This window comes from Callorhinus ursinus, unplaced genomic scaffold (assembly GCF_003265705.2).
Source record: "Callorhinus ursinus isolate GAN/ISIS: 27379988/994484 unplaced genomic scaffold, GSC_fseal_2.0 scaffold70, whole genome shotgun sequence".
Classification (NCBI taxonomy): domain Eukaryota; kingdom Metazoa; phylum Chordata; class Mammalia; order Carnivora; family Otariidae; genus Callorhinus; species Callorhinus ursinus.
The window spans coordinates 1,546,240-1,564,908 of record NW_027397132.1 but is presented as its reverse complement, the minus strand read 5'-3'; the positions used below and the strand labels follow the sequence as shown (position 1 = coordinate 1,564,908).

Below are 18,669 nucleotides of genomic sequence, written 5' to 3'. Positions count from 1 at the left end.
AGCAGGCTTCCTGCGGAGCAGGGAGCCCGATGCGGGGCTCGATCCCAGGACCCTGGGATCATGACCTGAGCCAAAGGCAGTCGCTTAACCGACTGAGCCACCCAGGCGCCCCACAAAAGTTTTTAATTTTAATGAAGACACTTTTTTTTTCTTTTGTTGTTTGTGCTTTTGGTGTGGGTTTTTAATAAATTCCCTTTATAATATTAAGGAAGTTCCCTTCTTTTGCTAGTCTGTTGCATGTTTTTATCATGACAGAGTGTTAGATTTTGTCAAATTTTTTCTTTTTTTTTTTAAAGATTTTGATTTATTTGACAGAGATAGAGAGAGGGAGAGCACAAGTAGGTGGAGTGGCAGGCAGAGGGAGAGGGAGAAGCAGGCTCCCCACCGAGGAAGGAGCCCGATGTGGGACTCGATCCCAGGACTCCGGGATCATGACCTGAGCCAAAGGCAGCCGCTCAACTGACTGAGCCACCCAGGCGCCCCTGTCACATGTTTTTTCTATATGAATTAAGATGATCAGGAGGTTGGGGTATTTTCCCCCTTACTTCTATTAATGTGTTGTATTGCACTGAGTGATTTTCTGCTTGTTGACCCACCCTTGCATTCTTGAGATAAATGCCATTTGTAATCATTGTAACATGCTTCTGGATACAGTTTACTAGTATTTTGTTGAGGATTTTTGCATTTATTTTCATAATGGATATTAGTCTGCAGTTTCCTTGCGACGGTTTTGTCTGGCTTTAGTATCAAGATAATGTTGGCATCATAGAGTGAGATAGAAAGTGCTTCCTCCTTTTCTATTTTTTGGAAGAGTTTGAGAAGTATTGGTGATAATTCTTCCATAAATATTTTGTAGAATTCAGCAGTGAAGCCATCTTGTCCTGGACTTTTTTTGGGGGGAGGTTTTGGATTATTGATTCAGTCTTCTAATTTGTTATACACCACATTAATAGAACATGATCCTCTCAATTAATGTAGGAAAAGCCTTTGACAAAATCCAACACACTTTCATGATAAAAAACACTCAATTCAGATTTTCTATTTCTTTTGGAGTCAGTTTTGGGAGTTTGTATGTTTCTAGTAATTTGTTCATTTCATCTACATTATATAATTTATTGATGTATAATTGTTCATAGTATGTTCTCATAACCCTTTTTTTTGGTAAGATTAGTAGTAAGGTCCCCATTTTCATTTATGATTTTATTTAAGTCTTCTCTCTTTTTTTCTTAGTCAATCTAATGAAAGTTTTGTCAATTTTATTAATCTTTTTGAATAACCAAATTTGGTTTTATTGATTTTTTCCTATTGTTCTATTCATGATTTCATTTATTTTCACTCTAACCTTTGTCTTTTCCTCCCTCTGCTAACTTTGGACTTAGTTTGCTCTTTTTCTAGATCCTTAAAGTGTAAGTTATTAATCTGAGACTTTCTTTTAAATATATATATTATAGCTTTAAATTCCTGTTTTCATCACATAAGATTTGATTATTTTTGTTTTTGTTCATCTCAAAATATTTTCTAATTTATTTTGTGATTTCTTCTATGACCAATTTGTTGTTCAAGAATGTATTATTCAGGGGCGCCTGGGTGGCTCAGTTGGTTAAGCGACTGCCTTTGGCTCAGGTCATGATCCTGGAGTCCCCGGGTCGAGTCCCACATCAAGTCCCACATCGAGTCCCACATCGGGCTCCCTGCTCAACAGGGAGTCTGCTTCTCCCTCTGACCCCTCCCTCTCATGCTATCTCTCATTCTCTCTCTCTCAAATAAATAAAATCTTAAAAAAAAAGAATGTATTATTTAGGGGTGCTGGTGTGGTTCAGTGGGTTAAGGGTCTGCCTTTGGCTCAGGTCATGATCTCAGGGTGCTGGGATCGAGCCCTGCGGTGGGCTCCTTGTTCAGCAGGGAGCCTGCTGCTTCCTCTGCCTGCCAGTCCCCCTGCTTGTGCTCTCTCTTTCTGACAAATAAATAAAATCTTAAAAAAAAAAGAATGTATTGTTTACAAATAAAAAAAAAAAATATATATATATATATATATATTTAAAAAGTACCTGGCTGGCTCTGTAGGAAAAGCATGAAACTCTTCAGCTTGGGGCCATGAATTTAAGCCCCATGTTGGATGTAACTGATTATTAAAAAATAAATAAATAAACTTTTAAAAAATATTTAAAAACAGAATATTGTTTAATTTACACACTTTATGAATTCTCTAGTTTTCCTTCTAGATTTCTTGTTTCATTCCATTGTTCTCAGAGAAGATATTTTGTGTAATTCCATTTCTTTTAAATTTATTGTGACTTGTTTTGTGGCCTAATATATGATCTGTCCCAGAGAATGCTGGCTTTTAGTGTTGTTTACCTCCTTCATTTCCCCACTGATCTTCTGTCTAGTTATTTTATTCATTATTAAAAGTGAGGTATTTAAGTCTCCAAACCATTATTATAGAACTGCCTATTTCCCCATTCATTTCTGTCAACTTTTTCTTTGTATATTTGGGGACTCTGTTAGGTATGTATATAATCATTACATCTTCTCAATGAATTCACCCTTTTATCATAAATAATATCCTTCTTTGTCTCTTATAACAATTTTGATTTAAAGTCTACTCTGTGGGGCACCTGGGTGGCTCAGTCGGTTAAGCATCTGCCTTCAGCTCAGGTCATGATCCCTGAGTCCCAGGGTCAGGCCCCACATCAGGCTCCCCACTCAGTGGGGAGTCTGTTTCTCCCTCTGCCCCTCACCCCACTCTCGTGCTCTCTCTCACACTCTCTCTCAAATAAACAAATAAACTTAAAAAAAGAATAAAGTCTACTTTATATGATATTAGCTCTCTTCTGGCTATTATTAGCATGAAATATCCTTTTCCATTGTTTTTTTTGTTTTGTTTTGTTTTTTACTTTCAAACTTTGTGTGTGATAGAGGGTGGGGTTTTTTTTTGAGGTTTTTATTTTTATTTTAAAAGATTTATTTATTTTTATTTGAGAGAGAGGGAGAGAGCATGAGCACGTGTAGGCACAAATTGGGGGAGGAGGAGGGGGAGAGAATCTTCAGACAGACTCCCTGCTGAGCACAGAGCCTGACTCAGGGCTTGATCTCATCCCCCATGAGATCATAACCTGAGCCAAAACCAAGAGCTGGACGCCCAACTGACTGAGCCACCCAGGTGCCCCTAGGTTGTTTTTTTTTTTTCATTCTGCTGATTTCTGTCTTTTAATTGGAGAGTTTAACCCATTACATTTTTTTAAAGATGTTATTTATTTATTTGAGAGAGAGAGAGAATGAGAGACAGAGAGCACAAGAGGAAAGAGGGTCAGAGGGAGAAGCAGACTCCCCGCTGAGCAGGGAGCCCAATATGGGACTCGATCCCGGGACTCCAGGATCATGACCTGAGCCGAAGGCAGTCGCTTAACCAACTGAGCCACCCAGGCGCCCAACCCATTACATTTAAAGTAAGGAAGAACTAATTTCTGCCAGTTTTCTATGTATGTTCTGGATGTCATATCTTTGTTGTTGCTCAATTCCTTCATTCCTGCCTTCTTTTGATTGCAGTGTCTTGTTTTGATTCCTTTCTCATTTCTTTATATATATATGTGTGTATATATATATACACATATATGTATGTATGTATATTTAGTTGTGCTCTTAGTGGTTACATTGAAGACTACAATGAACATCTTAAACTTGTAACACCTCAGTTTGAATTAACACCAACTTAGTTTTAATAATATACAACAAATTTGTTCCTATATATTGCCATCCTTTACCCTTTACAGTGCTACTGTCACAGATTATATCTGTATACACAGTTTTCACATTAACATAGATTTTTTTTAAAGATTTTATTTATTTATTTGAGAGAGAGAATGAGATAGAGAGAGCACGAGAGAGGGTAGGGTCAGAGGGAGAAGCAGACTCCCTGCTAAGCAGGGAGCCTGATGCGGGACTCGATCCCAGGAGCCTGGGATCATGACCTGAGCCGAAGGCAGTCGCTTAACCAACTGAGCCACCCAGGCGCCCCACATTAACATAGATTTTATAAATATTTTTTATGCATTTGTATCTTAAATCACATAGGAAAATGGATGAGTTACATACAATAACAATAATCATTGCTTTTATATATTTACCTATGTAGTTACCTTTACCAGGGTTCTTTATTTCTTTGTATAGCTTCAAGTTACTATCTAGTATCCTTTCATTTCAGTCTGTACCACTCCCTTTAGCATTTCTTGTAGAGAAGGCTCTACTAGTAACAAGCTGTCTCTGTCAGCTTTTGTTTCTTTGGGAATGTGTTAATTTCGCCTTCATTCTTTTTTAAAAAATATTTTATTTATTTATGTGAGAGAGCACAAGTGGGGGGAAGGGCAGAGAAAGGGAGAAGCAGACTCTCTGCTGAGCAGGGAACCTGATGCGTGGCTGGATCCCAGGACCCCAGGATCATGACCTGAGCCAAAGGCAGACGCTTAACTGAGCTACCCAGGCGCCCCGATTTCTCCTTTATTCTTGAAGGATAGTTTTGCCAGGTATAGAATTCTTGGTTGACACGTTCTGTTTTTCAGCACTTTATTGTTTTTTTTAAAGATTTTATTTATTCATTTGACAGAGACAGAAACAGCAAGAGAGGGAACACAAGCAGGGGGAGTGGGAGAGGGAGAGGCAGGCTTCCCGCCGAGCAGGGAGCCCGATGCGGGACTCGATCCCAGGACCCTGGGATCACGACCTGAGCCAAAGGCAGACGCTCAACGACTGAGCCACCCAGGCGCCCCCATTTTTCAGCACTTTAAATAATTCACCCCATTGCCCACTGCCTCCCTGGCTTCTGATGAGAAATCTACTGTTAATCTTGCTGAAGATCCTTTGTACGTTACAAGGTGCTTCTCTCCCTGTTCTCAAGATTCTTTTTGTCCTTGTTGTCCTGTGTCTTGCTGTGTATCAATGTGTTCGTTCTACTTGAGTTCACTGAGTTTCTTGAATATAGAGATTCATGTATTTTATCAGATTTGGAAATTTTTCAATAATTTTTTTTTTTAATAGTCTTCCTGCCCCTTCCTCTCTCTTTTCTCCTTCTGGGACTCTCATTATGGGTATGTTAGTACACTTGATGGTGTTCCACAGGTCCCTTCGTCTCTGTTGATTTTTCTTCATTGTTTTCTCTTTCTGCTTCTCAGATTGGAATATTTCATTAGAACAATTTTCACGTTTGTGGATTCTTTTGTTTGCTCAAATCTGCTGCTGAACCCCTCTGCAAATGTTTTAATTTCAGCTATTCTACTTTTAAGATCTAAAATTTAAATTTACTCCCCTTTTTATAATGTCTGTCTCTTTATTGATATTCCCTATTTGTTAAGACATCATCCTTCTGGTTTTCTTCAGCTTTTTTTGATAGTTTCCTTTAGTTCTTGGAGCATAGGTAAGACAGTTGCTTTAATGCCTGTGTTTTCTCAGGGACAGTTTCTGGTTGAGATATTTTGATTTATTATTTAAAAAAATATTTAGTTTCCACCCCCATTCCTGGCAGAGGGCTCCTAAAACCCTCGTAAATTCCTAAGTGATAAGAGCAGTAGGAGCATCTTTTGTTCTAATGACTTGACTCTGGGTGGGCTTCTGGATAGTTTCTGGATGGGAGCTGGCCATGTGAAAAACCAACCCATGATTAGAACCCTGGGAAGGGGCTGGAAATGAAGTTAATAATTGATCATGCCTATGTAAGGAATCCTCCATAAAATCCCAAAAGTTTGGGGTTCAGAGAGCTTCCAGGTTGGTGAACACATTTAAGGACCAGGAGGGTGATGCACCCCAACTCCATGGGGACAGAAGCTCCTATGCTCTGCACTTTCTCAGACTTCACTCTATGCATTTCTTCATCTGGCTGTTCATCTGTATCCCTTATCATATCCCTTAATAAATTGGTAAGTGTAAGTGAGTGTTTCCCTGAATTCTGTGAGCTGTTCTAACAAATAATTGAATCTGGGGGCAGGGGGGTCACGAGAACCTCTGATTTGTAGCCAATTTGGATAGAAGTCTTGGGTAACCTGGGGACCTACTAATTGCCATTGGTATCTGAAGTGGGGGTCAGCACCTGGGTGGCTCAGTCAGTTAAGAGCCTCATCTGCCAGGCGCCTGGGTGGCTCAGTTGGTTAAGCGACTGCCTTTGGCTTGGGTCATGATCCTGCAGTCCCTGGATTGAGTCCTGCATCAGGCTCCCTGCTCAGCAGGGAGTCTGCTTCTCCTTCTGACCCTCCCCCCTCTCATGTGCTCTCTCTCTCTCACTCTCTCTCTCAAATAAATAAAATCTTAAAAAAAAAAAAGAGTCTCATCTGTCTTTGGTTCAGGTCATGATTCTGGGGTCCTCGGATCTGCCCTTTTGTCAGGCTCCCTGCTCAGTGGGGAGCAGGCTCCCTCTCCCTCTGCCCCCTGGCTTGTGCTCTCTCTCTCTCTCTCTCACACTATCTCAAATGGATGAATTAAATCTTTAAAAAAAATGAGGTGGGGGGCAGTCTCATGAGAGTGAGCCCTTAACTTATAAAATCTAACATTATTGATAGTGTCAGAATTGAGTTAAATTGTGGGACACCCAGGTAGTGTCACAGAATTGCTGGGTGTGGGAATAAACTCCACACATCTAGTGTCAGAAGTGAGTGTGGTCATTATGTGAGAGTAAAGGAAAAACATAGTAAAACAGGAGTGTAGATTTTCCCCTATTTTGTTCATTTTTTTGCTCCTGGGAATGGGCCATACTTCTTGTGTCTTTGCACAATTCATACTTTTTCGTTAAAAACTGGATGGATATTTTTAGTATTGTTTTAAAAAAAAGGAAAGAAAAGAAAGAAAGAAAAAGACTCCCTAGTTCTTTGCAGATTGGCTTTGTGTTGGGGCATTCCTTTAACAATTAGCCAGGCTGTTTACATCTCTGCCTTAGCCTTCACTTTCTGTTTATGCAGAGTCTAAAGACCAGCCAGCGGCGAAAGCCTATGATCTTTCCCAGGTCTTTTCTGAACATACATCCTGCCCTGGCCATGCACACGGATTTCTAGGTCCCCCGGTATGTGAGGGAGTTTTTCAAAGCCCTTTTCCCCAAAGTTTCTCTCCAGCTTTTCCTCCCCAGAACATGTCTATTATTTATTTCAACTGTTATTTCTTGCCCCAGACAGCAGTCTTGTCCATTTGGCTTTCATTCTTTGCCAGGAACATCCTCCAGGTAGCCATGGCCATCCTTCCACCCTGAGAGAGTTCTGGATTAGGAAGAACAAAGGCAGGTCTCTTGTGTCAGTTCTTCAGGGGACCCATAGGCAAGTTAAAACAGACTGACAGAATTCCTTCAGATCAAGGTCTCCTGAAGTTCTGGACTAGATGTGCACACCGGGAATGATGGATGCCTTCGAGACTGCAGCTGCACCGAGAAAGGATGGGGTGAGGCTAAGTTAAAGAGCCAGATCCACATCCCAGCCTGTTTTGGTGAACTTCTTCATGGTTAAGCATTTGCTTAGTGGCTGTAAACCTTTGACTATCTTTCAGAGTCTTGATAAAGTTGATTCTGACAGTTTTTGCCAGGATTTTCAGTGTTACAGGGATAGACAGCCTCTGGAGATCCCTACTCTACCATTTTTGCTGACATCACTCTTAAGAATTTTTTTAATGGGGCTCCTGGGTGGCTCAGTTGGTTAAGCGACTGCCTTCGGCTCAGCTAATGATCCTGGAGTCCCGGGATCGAGTCCCACATCGGGCTCCCTGCTCAGCAGGGAGTCTGCTTCTCCCTCTGACCCTCTTCCCTCTCGAGCTCTGTATCTCTCATTCTCTCTCTCTCAAATAAATAAATAAAATCTTTAAAAAAAAAAGAATTTTTAATGCCGATTTTTTGTTTGTTTGAGCGTAATATATGTGTTACACATGAAAAATATGAGAAATGGGGTCACTGGGGATCTTCAGAGAGTTCGAGGAGCTCTAACCACCAGTCTCTTGGTGATTCTGATATCCCATTTCCTCCCCTTTCTTGGAAAAATGGTGAAAACTATATACCAAGGTGATTGCATTGTTTTGTCTTCCATACAGATGTTGAAATTGAGAGTGATCATTTTGGTTGAAGAGAAGGATGAATAAAACAGAGTTGGGGACTGTAGCCTTCCCATGAACATAAGGAGATGACATGGAAGTCAGAAGACAAAAGCAGAGAAAAGAGCAGTGATGTATAATGGCATGAGTTTTCAAATGAAGGAGGGGAAACATACAAAGGACCATGTAACATCTTAGATTTAAAATAACTTCTATCAGGAAGCAGCCCGGGATGCGAGGCCCAGTCTCCAGCAGCTGCCCCGGAGCCGCTGGATGGACAACAGGACCTGTCCGACTGCCATGGCCAAGAGCAACTGGGACACGATTGTGCAAGAAGGGCCCCAAATCCAAGCGGGCTATCTTAGCAGCTCGGGGATGAGGAGAAGAGGTGGAAACTTCCAAGAAATGGGCTGCTGGCCAGAACAAACAGCATTTGATCAGCAAGACCACGACCAAGCTGGACTGGGATACTGAGGAGCTACACCACCACCGGGTGACCCTGAAGGTGGGCAAGGTGATCCAGCAGGGCCAGCAGAGCAAGAGGTTGACTCAGAAGGACTTGGTGACTAAAATCCACAAAAAGCCGCAGGTCATAGTAGACTACGAGAGTGGACAGGCCATTCTTAAAAACCAGGTTCTGGGCAAAATTGAGAGAGCTTTTGGCCTCAAGCTCTGGGGGGAGGATATCGGGAAGCCGATTGAGAAGGGGCCAAGGGTGGTATGAACGCAAAACCTAGAAAGCAGTGCGATCCGGCTGATCTCATTTGGCTGGTTCCCCTTGACCACCAGCGCCAGTGTGGGTCTCTTCACCTGGAGGAGCAGAATGCGGGGGCATCAACCCTGCCTAGGAACCCTCTCTACCCATACCTGCTGTCAAGCAACCAAAACTTGGCAAAATAATAAGTAAATAAAATAACTTCCATCTATCCAGGAACAAAACCATAATGTGTGTTATTACCATAATGATTACATATGGTTCTTGTTTTTTGCACCAATGTAGAAACACAAGAATAAAAATAAGATGAGAGAGAGAATCAATATAATCAACAGAAACCCGATTAGAATATAAAAGGTTGGCTGATTAAAAAAGATACGTATATAAGTCAAATGATCTCCACGAATTAACAGGAACAACCTAGAACATGTTATGAGCAGTGATTCTCAGGGCAGTAGCTGAAACAAAATAGCAAATAATAAGTAGCAAACAGAAATAACTTACAGGAATTAAATGAAGAATGTGATCAAATATAACCAAGGGAGACATGCCAAGTGCTGGGGCTATAACTCAATATTGAACCAGTATCATGTGTCCCCAAATTAGATTGTGACTGTGATAAAACTGATTACAAAGGCATTCTTCCTGGAACATAATAAATTGCTTATAAACCAAATACATAATACCTTTTAATGAAGTTATGAGTGTAGTGTTATGAATCCCAAGAGGATTCCTTCTGGAAGATAGTGAAAATGTTGTAAATGCTCTCTGGGCAATAAATATTAAGTTAGGAGTAGAGCTATGCACACCGGCCATCCTCACTCCCCAACCCCACCAATAGTTCATGCTTTTATTCACTCATCAATTTTCCATTGAGTGTGTCCCTTGAGCATACAAGTGTGTGCATGATACCAAGAAAAATGAGGAGTCAGAGACATATTTGGGGAGGAAAGAAGTGGAATTGGCTTCAGAAAGTAACATCTACAATAAATTGCACTTAGGGCTCTGGGAGGTGATTACAAGCACTGGGGAAGTGCAGAGTGGGGGGCACTGACAAAGGGGGGTGAAGGGAGAGCTGTGAGGGGAGCGTTCTGGGCTGAATTTTGTCCTCCCAAAATATGTTGGTGTCCCAGCTCCCACTACCTGAGAATGGGACTTTATTTGGCAACAGGGTCTTTATAGAAGTAAACAAGTTAAAAAAAAAAAATGAGGTCCTTAAAGAGGGCCTTAAACCAATGAGTGTGTCCTTTTAAAAAGGGGGAATTTGGACACATATACGGGGTGAACACCATGTGAAGATGAAGGCAGAGGGCGCCTGGATGGCTCAGTCGTTAAGTGTCTGCCTTCAGCTCAGGTCATGATCCCAGGGTCCTGGGATCGAACCCCACATCGGGCTCCCTGCTCCGCGGGAAGCCTGCTTCTCCCTCTCCCACTCTCCCTGCTTGTGTTCCCTCTCTCGCTGTGTCTCTCTCTGTCGAATAAATAAATAAAATCTTTAAAAAAAAAAGAAGATGAAGGCAGAGATTGGGGTGATGCTTCTATAGGCCATGGGAACACCAGTGATGGCCAGCAAATCACTAGAAACTAGGAGGGAGGCATGGAACAGACCTTCCCTCACAGCCTCAGAGGCACCAACCCTGTTCACATTCTGACCTTGGACTTTCAGCATCCAGAACTGTAAGAAGATTCATTTCTCTTGTTTAAGGCTTCCAGTCTGTGGTAATTTGTTACAGCAGCCCTAGCAAACTAACAAAGGGAGGGAGGTAATATGTTATATATAAATGCAACACGTCACATTTCATTACAGACCTGAGGGATAAGTAATAGGAAGTCAAGTGAAGTGGGGGCTGGGGCAAGGGAATGTTCTGGGCAGAAGGAACCAGATTTGCATTTATTTTTTTTTTTTTAAGATTTTATTTATTTATCTGAGAGAGACAGAATGAGAGACAGAGAGCACGAGAGGGAAGAGGGTCAGAGGGAGAAGCAGACTCCCTGCTGAGCAGGGAGCCCGATGTGGGACTCGATCCCGGGACTCCAGGATCATGACCTGAGCCGAAGGCAGTCGCTTAACCAACTGAGCCACCCAGGCGCCCCCAGATTTGCATTTATTAAGCATGTTTTTTAAACTGTCTATATCTTATGATGTTTTGCCATCTTAAAAAGCTTTCTGGCCAGCCAAGACTCTCCCTCCCAGGGCTGGGCTAGCCAATTCTTAGAGATAGCAAAGGGCTTGGTCAACCAGTACAAACCAACCAATCGCAAGTATACAGACCCAGCCACCTCCTTATCTAATGATCACACACAAGCCAATATTTCCTCCGCCCTAAATCATCCCAAGACCAGGTACCAGCCAACTACACACCCTCCTATAGCCCAAAGCCTGCCAGAATTATTCCAATGAGCCAGGCCTAAACTGCTTACTCTCAGCAGAATGGAAACCCCAATAAAGGCTCTGGCTTATGCTCCCCTCTCACTCCTGTGTTCTGCCACCTGACCAAGACCTGGTGCTTCCCCTGTGGCCCTGCATGGTATGTGGTGCACCCCCCCGCCCCAGGACCTGTGAGTACAATACATTTCTTCTTTCCAAGCCTCGTTTTTGTTTCCGCCTGGGGTTGCACTAACTTTACCATATCCTATCCAATATTTCTGTTCTTAGGTTTCAAGGAGAGGTGCAGGGGTGGAGGGAGAACCAGAGAGAAGGTAAGCATAACGTCTAACTCACCTTGATGAGTAATGCAGATACAAAATTATACACTTGCCGAAGAACTCTTTCTGCCTAGATTCTAATGGCAAAAGACCAATGAGGAGATGCTACCACCAGGGTCAGAGTCTCTGACCTGGCTGATGTCAGCCAGTGGTGGCAGGAAAGATCAGCCTCCTAGGAGCAAAGATGAAGAATTATCATTAGGAACAGTTATTAATACTTGCGAACCATTGAGAGGTTTCTCTGCCCCAGGCATCTCTTCTATATGATTTAAATATGTTAACTCATTTACCTTGTACAACAAGACTATGAAGTAGGTATAATTAGTATTTCCATTTTACAGATTAGAGTTTAATTACTTGGCTCATAATCTCACAGTTAGTGTCAGAACATATATTCCTCAGCATTGAACTGTATCTGCACAGATTTACTGTATCTGCACAGATTTATTGTAAGACTGGGAAATGGAGGCTCACGACAGGGGGATTTTCTAGGTAGACAGGACAGCATATGCAAAGACTGAAATAAAAGACAATGAGGGAAGAGAGCTCAATGTGTAGATTATCTTTTTTTTTTAAAGATTTTATTTATTTATTCATGAGAGACAGAGAGAGGGAGAGAGAGAGAGAGAGAGAAGCAGGCTCCCAAGGAGCAGGGAGCCCAATGTGGGACTCGATCCCAGGACCCTGGGATCATGACCTGAGCCGAAGGCAGACGCTTAACCATCTGAGCCAACCAGGCGCCCAATGTGTATATTATCTTAAGGAGCTGTTGTAGAAAATCCACAACTCTCTCTCAAAAATATCTCAGCTTAGTTCAATAAAGGAGGATTAAAGAAGTTTTGCTATTACCAGAGTGGTTTCTCTGATCTAAATGTTGTTAATCAGTGTCTGTGGTGGGATGAAATCTCCTAGATAGAGTTGCTTACAGGGTAATAAGATATTAAATACATTAGCACTCATAAAATAATATATTAATAGTATCTGCTATTGTGATAAATATTGTATGCCAGGTATGTCTTCTATACAATCTATATGAATTACACAAGCTAACTCATTAATTATGTTCAAAAACACTATGAGGAAGGAAGAATTAGAAGTCCATTTTACAGGTACCCCAAACTGAAAAGGGTATGGCTTAAAAACAAAACCATGAAAGCTCCACCAAGCAAATAAACAGGGTGGAGACATTGACAATGGTAGTCAGAAGGAGGGCATTGTGGGTGATACAAATCCATCCTTACTGGGAGATCTGAAAATATTCTTCAACTGTGTCCAACTCTGTTATAGAAGCTCTGCACGTTAGCATTTAAAATGCAGGAATAAAAAAGTTCTTGAGGTCAAACATTGACTCAAAAAGCAAGTTTTAGAACTATACATACAGGGGCACCTGGGTGGCTCAGTCGTTAAGCATCTGTCTTTGGCTCAGGTCATGATCCCAGGGTCCTGGGATCGAGTCCCATATCGGGCTCCCTGCTCGGTGGGAAGCCTACTTCTCCCTCTCCCACTCCCCCTGCTTGTGATCCCTCTCTCGCTCTGTCTCTCTCTGTCAAATAAATAAAAACTTAAAAAAAAAAAAAAAAAAAAGAACAATACATACAATATGTACTAAGAATCCAAAAACTAAAATTCAAAATATTATATGCTTTCTATGGGAACATGTTTATGCATGTAAATGAATAGAACAAGATTTGGACAAATAGAAGATGAAAAGTGCTTAATTCTCAAAAGGGAGAAGATGGGATAGAGTATGGTAAAATGGAACTTGATTCAAATGAAATGTTTTAATTTTTCCCAGAAGAGTTTACCTACTATTCCTTGTGTAGTGCTATTAATAAAAATTTTGTGGGCGCCTGGGTGGCTCAGTTGTTAAGCGTCTACCTTCGGCACAGGTCATGATCCCAAGGCTGGATCGAGCCCCGCATCGGGCTCCCTGCTCAGCAGGAAGCCTGTTTCTCCCTCTGCCACTTCCCCTGCTTGTGTTCCCTGTCTGGCTGTGCCTCTCTGTCAAATAAATAAATAAAATCTTAAAAAAAAAATCCATTTTACAGTTGGGAAAATGAGGCAGGAGGTTAAAAGTAACTATGTTAACCCATCAGTACAAATCCTCCTTTGCCGGGCGCCTGGGTGGCTCAGTTGGTTAAGCGACTGCCTTCGGCTCAGGTCATGATCCTGGAGTGCCTGGATTGAGTCCCACATCGGGCTCCCTGGTCCGCAGGGAGTCTTCTCCCTCTGACCCTCCCCCCCGTCTCATGTGCTCTCTCTCTCTCAAATAAATAAAAATATAAAAAAAAAAGTCCTCCTTTGCCAGAGATCCCAAAATATTTTCTACTGGTTCCTAACCACTCCCCCAACAGCTCTGGATAAGCGGGTTGAGACACATCATGAAAAAAGCTGGAAAAAATGAAGAATGGACCTACTTTAAGGGGCAGGGTTCTCAAGGAGCCAGAGAAAAAAGCAAGTTGCAGAACAATAGGTAAAGTTGCATCCTGCAAGGTAATAAAAACACAAATCCTAAATAATATGTATTTTCTGTGGGGATATATGTATGTATATATAAACATAAAAATATATATGTATACATATATGTATATATACATGTAAATATATTTATATATATTGGAGGCACCTGGCTGGCTCAGTCGGTGAAGCATGTGGCTCTAGATCACGGGATTGTGAGTTGGAGCCCCACAGTGGGTGTAGAGAATACTTAAAAATTTAAAAAAAAAAAAATCTTTAAAATAAATAAATAAATGTACATAGACTGCAGTTACAGAGACAGTATATAAATAAATATATTTATTGGGGTTTGTGTGTCTATAAATACAATCATGTAAATATGCGCATATAAGCATATGTATTTATATGTAAAGGTATATTTTATGTATTTACATGTACGTATATTTATATATAGTTATATGTACCCACACGTATGTCCTCACATTATTACTTGGAGTGTGTGTTTTACCGTCTTACAATATGGTTTTGTGTATTGATTCCCAACATAAATATATGTGTGTGTGCGCATGCTAATCAATATAAAAATCAGGACGCTCACAGATAAACTGCTTACTTCTGGGAAGGGGAGAAAGACCGAGATTGGTCTTAACGGTCAGTCGGAGTTTTACACCTTCTCGAAGACCGCCGAGAGTAAGCCGGGGACGTAGGTTGGGGTCCCCCGGGACGTGGCGGGAACCAGCACCCACACACCGCACACCACCAGCCAAAGACTAGCCCACCAAGGCGCCTGCGCCGGACCGACTCCCTCCTCCACCTGGGAGAGAGATAGAGAAAGGGCGGAGCTTGCGGCAGGACCCGCCCCGCCAGCGGGCGGGTCTTCCGCTTCGCGAAGGGCTACTTCCGGATTCTGTGGAGAAAGGCGTGCGTTCCGAGTTAGAAGGTGGTGGGCTGGCGGTCCACTTAGGCTGTGGCCTGCGCGCCGTCGGAGTTGCTGGGAGACAGCTCAGGGGCCCGGGAGCGAGGGGCGGAGGGCTCAGACCCCAGGCCTGATGGCGAGTGGCCAGGTTGGATATCCCAGTAAAGGGAAGGGCTTATGGACCAAGAGTAGGGGGTTGGAGGATGTTACCTGAGTTAACCATTGAAAAGAGAAGCCACAACCGTCAGAAAATCTCACTTTACAGCAGGAGAATAAAGGATGTCAGAGGCAGACACACTCCCACCAGGCTCAGAGTTACTCTGATTCGGAAGATCACGCTCAGCGCACCGCTGCTAGAATCCAGTCTCCCAGGAACCAAGGCCAAAAGATCAGACCTAACCGAAGAAAATAAGGCTACTGGGTGGCAGTTACAAAGAGCTGGCCATAGATATGTCAATGGGTTTAATCCTCAGCGCGATCCCGTAAGGTTAGGTGGTAGTAGAATCTTAACAAAGGAGTTGAGATACAGGTTAAAGACTGTTAAAATCACAGCTGGTAGTGGCAGAAGTCCCTATAAACGTTAAACTGGATACAGAGGTGGTTTTTCAAGTTGTTCGTGATACTGACATATTGGAGACGCCTAATTCCCCTTCAGCTTGGGGAATGGCTGATTTAAGTATGGAATACTGTTGTACTAACGTGGGAAGTTCCCCGGGACGTATTTTGGAGTGGAGAACAAAATGCAGGTTGCGGAGCAATACGTATTTGGTCATTCTTTCAGGCAAAAACAACCCCTCAGAACAATGCTGTTTTATTGTGGTACATACTTACCTCTGTAAATGAATAGAAGAAAAATTGGAATAATGTACACTAAATTGATAACAGTGACTAGGGAAGGAAGAGGGACAGGGATTTATGGGGTTTATGGTAAAATAGGACTTTATTGTCATTCGTGTGTTTTGGAGGGGGATGTAGTCAGAAAAACATACTTATGTTCCTTATATAATAACTTTAAAATGGCTTAAAATTACATTTTTATCCTTTTGAGCATCCCCTCTGTTATAAATGGCATTTGAATAGCTTGGGAGATAAAAATCCACCATTAAGGGCTGAAGAATTGGGGGTTATGAGAATATGAACATAAAAGTGTTCCTGCAGAATTCCTAAAAGAATATTGAAAGACGTTTTGAACAGAGCAGTATTTCACTGTTAAGTTTCAAGGAGCTTAAAAAACTGCGACCCTAAACCTGTTCTAGGTCTACATTACATGGCTCATTGGATGGAAACTGAAAGGCATTAAGTAATAATCCACTTTTTCAAATATGCATCCCGATATTTTCAGTTGAAATATTTTATAGCCTAACGTTATAAAATGGGGATTTTTACTTACAAAGCTATTCATTTCAGGGGCGACTGGGTGGCTCAGTCGTTAAGCGTCTGTCTTCGACTCAGGTCATGATCCCAGGGTCCTGCGATCGAGCCCTGCATCAAGTTCCGCATCAGGCTCCCTGCTCAATGGGAAGCCTGCTTCTCCCTCTCCTACTCCCCCTGCTTGTGTTCCCTCTCTCGCTGTCTCTCTCTGTCAAATAAATAAATAAATAATTTTTAAAAAGCTATTCATATCAATATTATTAATGATTTGCTAATATCTTATACCTGTCAATTTTGTAACCCTATATAAAAACTGTTAAAAACGAAAAACATCTCTTGCACATTGCTCTGGGGTTGAGGCCCCCAAACTGAAAGAGGTAAGTCCCAGGTTTGAAATGGGAGTAACCCACCCTAATTGGCAGTAACCACTTGAAGTTGCCATTTAAAATATATCAGTGGACATAAGGAATGTAAGAACCAATTTTGGTTTGAAGATCCCTGGATTATTCACTTTATTTGAGAAAGAGGAAGATAGACATAGATGTGCTCACCTGAAAAGTCCCCTTTGCTCTGGGGCTTTCTGTCAAGTGGTTGGCAAGATCCCCATAAATTAGGGTTCTAGGGCGCCTGGGTGGCTCAGTTGTTAAGCGTCTGCCTTCAGCTCAGGTCATGATCCCAGGGTCCTGGGATCGAGTCCCACATCGGGCTCCCTGCTCGGCGGGAAACCTGCTTCTCCCTCTCCCACTCTCCCTGCTTGTGTTCCCTCTCTCGCTATGTCTCTCTCTGTTAAAAAATAAGTAAAAAAATCTTTAAAAAAAAAAGGGTTCTAATCCTGATGACATCACAACTCTTGCTTGGTAACCAGCCAGGTCAACAGAAATTTTATGAGGTGTTGGCTTAGGGCATTCCTTACCCTGGTAAGATGCTTGAAATCTAGTTTAGGGTATGTATTAATGATTGCTGTGTAACGAATTGCCCACCTGCCACACAAAAGCGTATATTTTCCCTCACAGTTTCTTTTTATTTATTTATTTATTTTTAAAGATTTTATTTATTTATTTGAGAGAGAGAGAATGAGAGAGAGCACGAGAAGGAAGAGGGTCAGAGGGAGAAGCAGACTCCCTGCTGAGCAGGGAGCCTGATGTGGGACTCGATCCTGGGACTCCAGGATCATGACCTGAGCCGAAGGCAGTCGCTTAACCAACTGAGCCACCCAGGCGCCCATCCCTCACAGTTTCTGAGGGTCAGGAATCAGAGCAGTGTAGCTTCATGGTTCTGGCTCAGTCCATCGGGTTGCAGTCAAGCAGTTGTCCCAGGCAGCAGTCATCTGACATCTCAAGATGGCAGCTTCCCATCTACTGGGGATGAAGAATCTGCTCCAAGTGCAACATGGCAGCTTATTTCCCCCACAGAGCCAGAGATGAGGGAGAGAGAGCAAGATGGAAGCCACAGTGTCTTTTAAACTAATCTTAAAAGTTTCATACCGTCTATTCTCTGTATGCTAATGATCTTACAGACCAACCTTAGTACAGTGTGAGGGGGAACATGAAAAGGGTATGAAGATCAGGAAGCAGAGATCACTGGGGGCGATCTTGAAAGCCAGCTTCCACAGTGTGAGACCATTTCCCAAACTCTCTCCTTAATAATTACCAGATACCTACAGGGTGCCTAAAGCTGTAGTAGAAATAAAGGAATTAGGAACACTGTACAAACTGGAGAATGCAACACTGGTACAATTTCCTTAACATCAGATGGATGATGGGAAGACGATAAAATATATACAACCACAGCTCTACACCGCATACTAAACACATTATTAGTTACCTTGTGTAATATTCTTTTTTTTTTAAGATTTTATTTATTTATTCATGAGAGACAGAGAGATAGAGGCAGAGGGAGAAGGAGGCTCCCAAGGAGCAGGGAGCCCGATGTGGGACTTAATCCCAGGACCCTGGGATCATGACCTGAGCTGAAGGCAGATGCTTTTTTTTTAAATTTTTTATTGTTATGTTAATCACCATACACTACATCGTTAGTTCTTGATGTAGTGTTCCATGATTCATTGTTTGTGCATAACACCCAGTGCTCCATGCAGAACGTGCCCTCCTTAATACCCATCACCAGGCTAACACATCCCCCCACCCACCTCCCCTCTAGAACCCTCAGTTTGTTTTTCAGAGTCCATCGTCTCTCATGGTTCGTCTCCCCGTCCAACTTACTCCCCTTCGTTCTTCCCCTCCTGCTATCTTCTTCTTTTTTTTTTCTTAACATATCTTGCATTATTTGTTTCAGAAGTACAGATCTGTGATTCAACAGTCTTGCACAATTCACAGCGCTCACCACAGCACATACCCTCCCCAATGTCTATCACCCAGCCACCCCATCCCTCCCACCCCCCACCACTCAGCAACACTCAGTTTGTTTCCTGAGATTAAGAATTCCTCATATCAGTGAGATC

General features: G+C 42.3%; 1 protein-coding gene and 1 pseudogene across 1 annotated transcript in view; one reads left to right on the top strand and one right to left on the bottom strand.

Moving 5' to 3' along the window:
* The window catches only part of USP42 (ubiquitin specific peptidase 42), a 76,180-nt gene extending 61,419 nt beyond the window's left edge, over positions 1-14,761 (bottom strand). Inside the window, exons 1-2 of the mRNA XM_073886374.1 lie at positions 14,538-14,761; positions 11,484-11,639 (exon numbers count right to left, since the gene is read on the bottom strand). The gene's annotated coding sequence lies outside the window, so the exon portion shown is untranslated. The remainder of the gene's footprint in view (positions 1-11,483; positions 11,640-14,537) is intronic.
* LOC112816865 (endothelial differentiation-related factor 1 pseudogene) lies at positions 8,347-8,863 on the top strand (annotated as a pseudogene).
* Positions 14,762-18,669: the final 3,908 nt, after the last annotated feature.